The sequence below is a fragment of the Tupaia chinensis genome, unplaced genomic scaffold (genome assembly GCF_000334495.1).
Source record: "Tupaia chinensis unplaced genomic scaffold, TupChi_1.0 Scaffold000023_1, whole genome shotgun sequence".
NCBI classification, from domain to species: Eukaryota; Metazoa; Chordata; class Mammalia; order Scandentia; family Tupaiidae; genus Tupaia; species Tupaia belangeri.
In genome coordinates, this window is record NW_006159453.1 from 4,154,147 (window position 1) to 4,160,488 (window position 6,342).

At 41.1% G+C, this 6,342-nt stretch overlaps 1 long non-coding RNA gene and 1 pseudogene across 2 annotated transcripts; both read right to left on the reverse strand.

Annotated features, from left to right (window-relative positions):
* Positions 1-2,979: 2,979 nt before the first annotated feature.
* LOC114007237 (uncharacterized) lies at positions 2,980-4,678 on the reverse strand. 2 transcript variants are annotated; one of them, XR_003548854.1, is made up of 2 exons: positions 4,645-4,678; positions 2,980-3,518 (listed from the first exon to the last, which is right to left on the reverse strand). It is a non-coding gene; the product is annotated as an uncharacterized LOC114007237 (long non-coding RNA). The 2 variants fall into 2 exon arrangements; XR_003548852.1 differs by having other exon boundaries at positions 2,980-3,560.
* On the reverse strand, positions 3,734-4,076 carry LOC106734549 (ubiquitin-conjugating enzyme E2 variant 2 pseudogene; annotated as a pseudogene).
* Positions 4,679-6,342: the final 1,664 nt, after the last annotated feature.

Consider the following 6,342-nt stretch of genomic DNA (forward strand, 5'->3'; position numbering starts at 1 on the left):
CTTCCTCTGAAGTAAAAGGCTGGCATATTTACTGTCTAGAATCATAACAATAACGTTGTTCCCAGAGTGAAGGGCAGACATATAGTTAGTACTCGTTATAGGAGGCTCACATTCCCTCGGCTCAGGGTTCCTCTCCTGTAGTACAACCCACTGTGTATGTAGCTGCTTTCCGGCCCTCTTGGACTCTCTCTGTGAAAATCAGGGCTCAAGAACTGATACACAAATGCTGATACCTGTATACTGCTTTTGCTGTAAGTAGTACAGATTTCATGTTTCTGATCTACGAATCTTATGTCTTCTATCGACAGCCCAGAAAGGGTGGCAGACAAATGTTTCAGTTGCTAGGAAGGGTCAAAATTTCAGACACTTCACCGTTCTTGACCATGCTAACTTTTTCCTTCCTACTAGTTGGACATAGGTAGGATAACTCTGTATTCTTAACTGTCCTTCCCTGAATCTTTCCTAGTATTACAAGCATTGTTTTCTATGAATGGTTTTCTAGGCATGCTGTCGGATGTACAGCCTTCCATCCCTGTTCCTGAGGAATATTTAGTATCGGTCTATTAGCAATGAGGGCTTCTGATAATGGGATTTCAAGGAAAAGGCACCATGAATTATGGCCAGTGTGATAACATTTTATTAACGTAATTAGACATATTTTGCATTTTATCTTTTTATTCTCAAAAGTATCTTTTCCTTTTTAATATTAAAGAATGGTTGTGTGTGTGTGTGTGTGTGTGTGTGTGTGTACTTGTGAGCTAACTGCACTGATTACTTCTATTGACACTCAGAAAAACAACACCCTAAAGTATGGCATTTTCACATGCTGAGTACTTTAAACGAAAGAAAAATAGGCCTTAGCGGAAAGCTCTTTCTGATTTTCTCATGCCCTCCTGATCCCTGTCCCTCTCTCTCCCACAAAATGAGCCGGAGAAATGAGAACTCCCTGGGGCCAGCAGGTGATATGGTGGGTGAAGTCACTGTATCCCACATGACTGACTCCGCCGTTTGAGTCCTGGACTCTAGCTAGAAAAGCATACCAGGTGTGTGTGCATGCGTGCCCGAAAGGAGAATGGAGGAGAGGTTCCAGCATGGCCATACCCCATGGGGGGGAGGGTGATTTCTCACTTTCCCTCTATTTCTGTCTCCAGCGTGTGCATGTGCCCTATGGAAAAGAAATCTAAGACAGAGAGAGAGAGAGAAGGAGAGAGAGAAATTGGAATTTCCCTTCCCCAAATCATCCCATAAAACCTAGAAATATTATTCTACCCTTCCTTACCTTTCTGAGTAGGAGCTGATCCAAAGGATTTTTCTAATTTACCTAGTCTGATAGTAGGTCATAAGACCCTCATTCATGAGAGATCCTAGCCCCTCCCTGGGAAGAAGGAATACGGCCCCGGAAGGCCAAGGAGAATCCGGACAGGCCCCTCTGAGTTCTGCTCGCCGTCTGCTACCATTATGCTTTACCCTTTTGTCCCATCGTATTTCTTACTTTGTTGTCAAGATATGTATATAAGCTTGGCAAAGTCTAGTCCCTCCCCCTCCACATTTTTACACAGCTGTCCATTCGTCACCAATCCCAGGCATAAAAATAGTTTTCTCTGAGTTTCTGTGTCATTTCTGAAGGCTCCCATGTCACATAACAATCTGACTAAATCAGTTCATTTGCTTTTCTCTTGGTAGCTCATCTTTTATTCCAGGAGTGCCAGCTGTGATTTTTTGTTTGTTTGTTTGTTTGTTTGTTTGTTTGTTTGTTTTTTTCAGCCTGGATACAGCAAGTCTAATGTTTCTGCTCTACAAGGAATTAACACCCCTTCCTTCCCCTCCTCATCCTTATGCTGGCAAGAGGATATGCACTAGAAAAGTTGACTCTTAGAGTCAGTGAATAAAAGGATGGATTCATACATCTTCATACCTCTTTTTAAAAAGGATGCTTATAATTTAAAGAATGTCCTGATGGGAAGGCAAGGGTATAGGGCGAGAGGCTGCTTCACACTTAGTCCACTGTCTTCGGCAGAGCCCAACCAAGGCCAGATTCACCTAGGATGCCCAGTGGCTGTGGGGATCTCCACAAGGTCAAGTGAGCAAACCCAAATGAACATGTTGGATTAGGGGGAAAAAAAATCTAGAAACTCCTGAAGGAAGAGCTTCACCCTGAAAAGGGAAGAGGGAAATGCTCAGAGAGGAAGGGTGGAGGGTCAGTGTGATCTCTGCTGTGGCACCGGGCACCAGCTGTGATGTTTTTGATGGGTGAGAAAGGTATTACACTCGTCCATCCTTGCAGTCCTAAAGAAATACTCAGAGGAAAAGATGAGTTCAGATGAGATGAACTTCTTTGTGTGTCCAAAGGGAGGAGCATTTTACCACAGCATAAGAACGGCTTGTCATCTCATATAGGAGATTAAAAACATCCTGATCTCTTAAATGTTCCCGGTATTCTTCAGCTTGGAAAAATGCTCTCGATGACACTGTATTTACACTGATCTGATATCATTTCATGTTAAGTGTTGATTTCATTGGCTAAATTAGAACTTAAGATTGTGCTTTCTGTAATAATGCTTTCAAGAAATTGCTTTGACACAGGTATTTGCTGATTTAAAAATCATCAGGGACTTGAGAATATAGTAAATGGTTTGAGAGCAACCCTAAACTAGCTAGAGATCCCTGGCAATTCAGAAGAGGTAGGCTGACAACTTGCTGCAGTGAATAGAATGATACAAACAGGGTAACTAGTTCATGCTGGCTGAGGATTTCCTTTACACCAGGCATAGTTTTAAACATCGTACTTGTAGTGTTTTATTTCATCCATGTAAGAATACGATGAAGATACGATTGCCATCTCCACTGCACAGATGGGGAGCCTAAGGCGCAGATAGTTAAGGTCAAGGTTATTGCTCAAAGTCATGCTGCCAGTAAGTGACAGAGCCAGGAGTAGAACCTAAGCTGCCTGACCTAAAACCCACACTCTTTTTTTTTTTCTTTCTGAGGACACATTCCACATTTTATTTACATTTTAAGACTAACTTTAATCTCAAAATCACATATCCATACACCTATTTCCTTTTTGGTGACTTCACTTCAACTTTAATGCATGGTTTGTTAAACAAAACTGTAAACAAATATTTACCATGTTTGTTACATGTAACACACAGGAACAGCTTTTAACAGAAATTAATCAATACACCCCACCAACATTTTTTAATTATAATTACAGCTATCAAAACAATCCTGAACATATTTTTGATACTACTAGGAGTCAGCACCCACACCACTTCAAAAATTAGCATAATTTGTGACAATATTCATTGTACCTGCTACTGTAAACAATTTCGACTGCAGCTCTTTCACTAAGCGAGATGGATAAAGCGTACCATTTCTGTTTTTCCTTCTTGAGATTTTTCACTTTTCAGAAACACACCTGCTGACACCACTGCCATCTGACACTTCTTGCCATGCTTTCATCTTGAAAACTCGAATTCTGTTTCGAGCACTCCAGGCTCACGTTGAAATGACAGCGCCTTAACAAGAGAAAAGAATTGTGCTGCATTTTCCCTCGTTACCTGAAAACGTAACGGGTGCACAGATATTAAATACATTCTTACAAATGGCCGGTCGTGTTTACCAGCTGGAATTATTTCACTTAATGTGTGGGTATTTGCATTGTGATATTTAACCAAGGCATTTACATGAGTAGAAGGCTGTTGATTTAAAACACATCTGAGAGCCTCTAAAATTAATTGTTGTATGTTTGTCCTCCTGGTGGCTGTGGAAGCTTCGTATTTTCTTTGAACATCATTAGACGTCATAGCTCTTGAAGGACGACTTTAATGCTCTAAGAGTTTTGCCATTTTGTTAACACTGGTATGCTCCATGCATCCACCATCCCACTGGCATTATTTATTCCATTCATATTAATTTTTGTTACAAATTTAACTGATGGAGGAGCTTCTGGGTATTTAGGTCCACATTCTACTTTCAGGCTATATGTTCTGTTTTCTTAATTTGTCCTTGGTGGCCCAATAATCATGCCTGTCCACCTTGTAAGTGTCATATCTTCATCATCTTCAAAGCCCTAGCTAACCGTACCATCGCCTACTCCTTTTTGTCTTCCTTCAAGTTCTTCCAACAAGTGAAAATTATGAGGAGCTTTAACTCCTGTGTAGACCGCCACCTTCTCCTGCAGCCCCACCCACGCTTTTATTACTGCCTTTCTCTCTATAACATCAGAATTTTTAAAATCGCTAGAAAAATTTTTTTTTCTAGAATACTAAAGAGAAATAAACATAAGTTATCTTGTGTCTCTGGAGTTTTATACTTAGATTACCATCTTCCCCAATTTAATGTTTAGTTCTTCACTTTTCTGTAATAACTCTATTTTAGGGCCGTGGAGGGTGAATTCGTGTTCGTCAGCAGCCCACATTGACTGAGGGTGATATTGTGTAACCCGTGGTGAGTAGGGAGACACTCTAGTGAGGCCACCTTGAAATATTCCATGTAAGGTTTTGATATTTCCTAATGTAAGATGCATTTGAATAATATTTTAATCACCTAAAACAAGTACACAATAGATGAGTGTTTGTCTGTAATCTGTATCCAGAGATGGAAGAAAAAGCAACACTATTTTTAGAGGTATTAGCTCTCTACCTGGGCAAGTTTCCATGTCTTGTGATTAGGAGAGATGTTACTGCCAGCCCCCAAACCGCCCACATTTCCACAGCCCCCAAATGAGCACATTGTGACACTGCCTGGGCACACAGTCCCATCACAATGCTTTTTCTCAGGTCAGAGAGCAGCTCAGCCAGTCCAGTCTCCCAAGGATAGGAGGTGAGCATGGTTCGGGGCTTCTGAGGGGAGGAATTTAAACAATCTTGGATGGATATTTCATAGGATGATGAGGAAATGATTTACTATCACAGCATTATGTATTGCTTCTCATCCTCTGAAACCCCAAAATTCTTTTTTTGTTTGCTTTGTTTTGTTATAGAGAGATTTTTGCTATCAGACACATGCACTCACTGGAGAGACAGAGAGACAGAAAACAAGATATCACCTCCTAGGGGGATGGCCATGATATAATCCCTTCTCCTCCATTCTCCTCTTGGGATCTTGAGCATGCACGCACACGTGTCCGCCATGAGTTTTAAGCTGCCGGGCGTGGAACTCATGATGTGGTTGATGACGTGGGAGTCCAGCAACATAACCATTAAGCCATCTGCTGGTCCCACTCCAAAATGATTTCTAAAAATTAGAGAAAGATTTCGCTCGTGTAAAATTCTCTGATCTGTTCAGTGTTCTTGCTGCTGAAGAGAAATGGTAGGATTTAAATTTCAGATGCAAAAGCAAGATGCACTTCTAGAATCCTCTACCACCGTTTCATACACACAAAAAAGATTGAGAGGGCACCATGGTTTTAGCTGAACAACTTTTGTGGAGATTGGTGGATTTTTTTTTTTTTCTTTTCCTGTTAAGACCTTAAATAACAGAATGGAATGAAACTTTCTATTTGTCTAATCTAGAATGAATCTAAATGTTTAATAGAAGCCAGTATAAATCTAATTTGTGATCTTTGTGAGGCCTCAAGTAGCCAAAAGGAAATATTGAGATCCTTAACTAAAAGTATTTGTACCTACTTGGATTCTAACCTACAGTGACTTGTTTTTATAACAAGTATGATGACTGGATTTCTGTAGACTCAAGATATTTTTACAAAATCACCTTCCTAAACCTTGAAGTTATTTGCTCTGAGGGGATCCTCTCATCAAATTTGCACATGGCTTCAGCAGGTTACCAGTGTCTTGGTTTTGTTCATTTTACTTCACCTTCTAATTTCTTACTTTTCCCCCTTATCTTTCCACTCTCCACATTTTATCAGTCTGTAAAAATGGTCACTTCAAATCCTATCTGTGAAGTTTTTATAACTCTTTTTTGTTTTAGAGGTTTTTACTATAGGGCGCATGCGCTCGCCAGACAGACAGAGAGAGACAGAGAGACAGAAAGTGAGAAATCATCCCCCAGAGAGGATGGACACACCACAATCCCTTCTCCTCCATTCTCCTCTTGGGACCTTGGGCACGCACGCACACGTGCCTGGCTTGGGTTTTAAGCCACTGGGTCCGGGACGTGAACCGCGGTTGACTATGTGGGAGTCCAGCGACATAGCCATTACGCTAACTCCTGGTCCCATTATAACTTTTTTAAAAAATTTATTTATTTCCTCCATGAGTGAGAGATAGAGACAGAAATAGAGACCACACCTCTAACAGGGTCCTCACACTGCAATCGGCTCCCAGCCTCAGTCAGCCCTGGATTATGGCTGTATGCATGCCCATGCCCCGGGGGAAT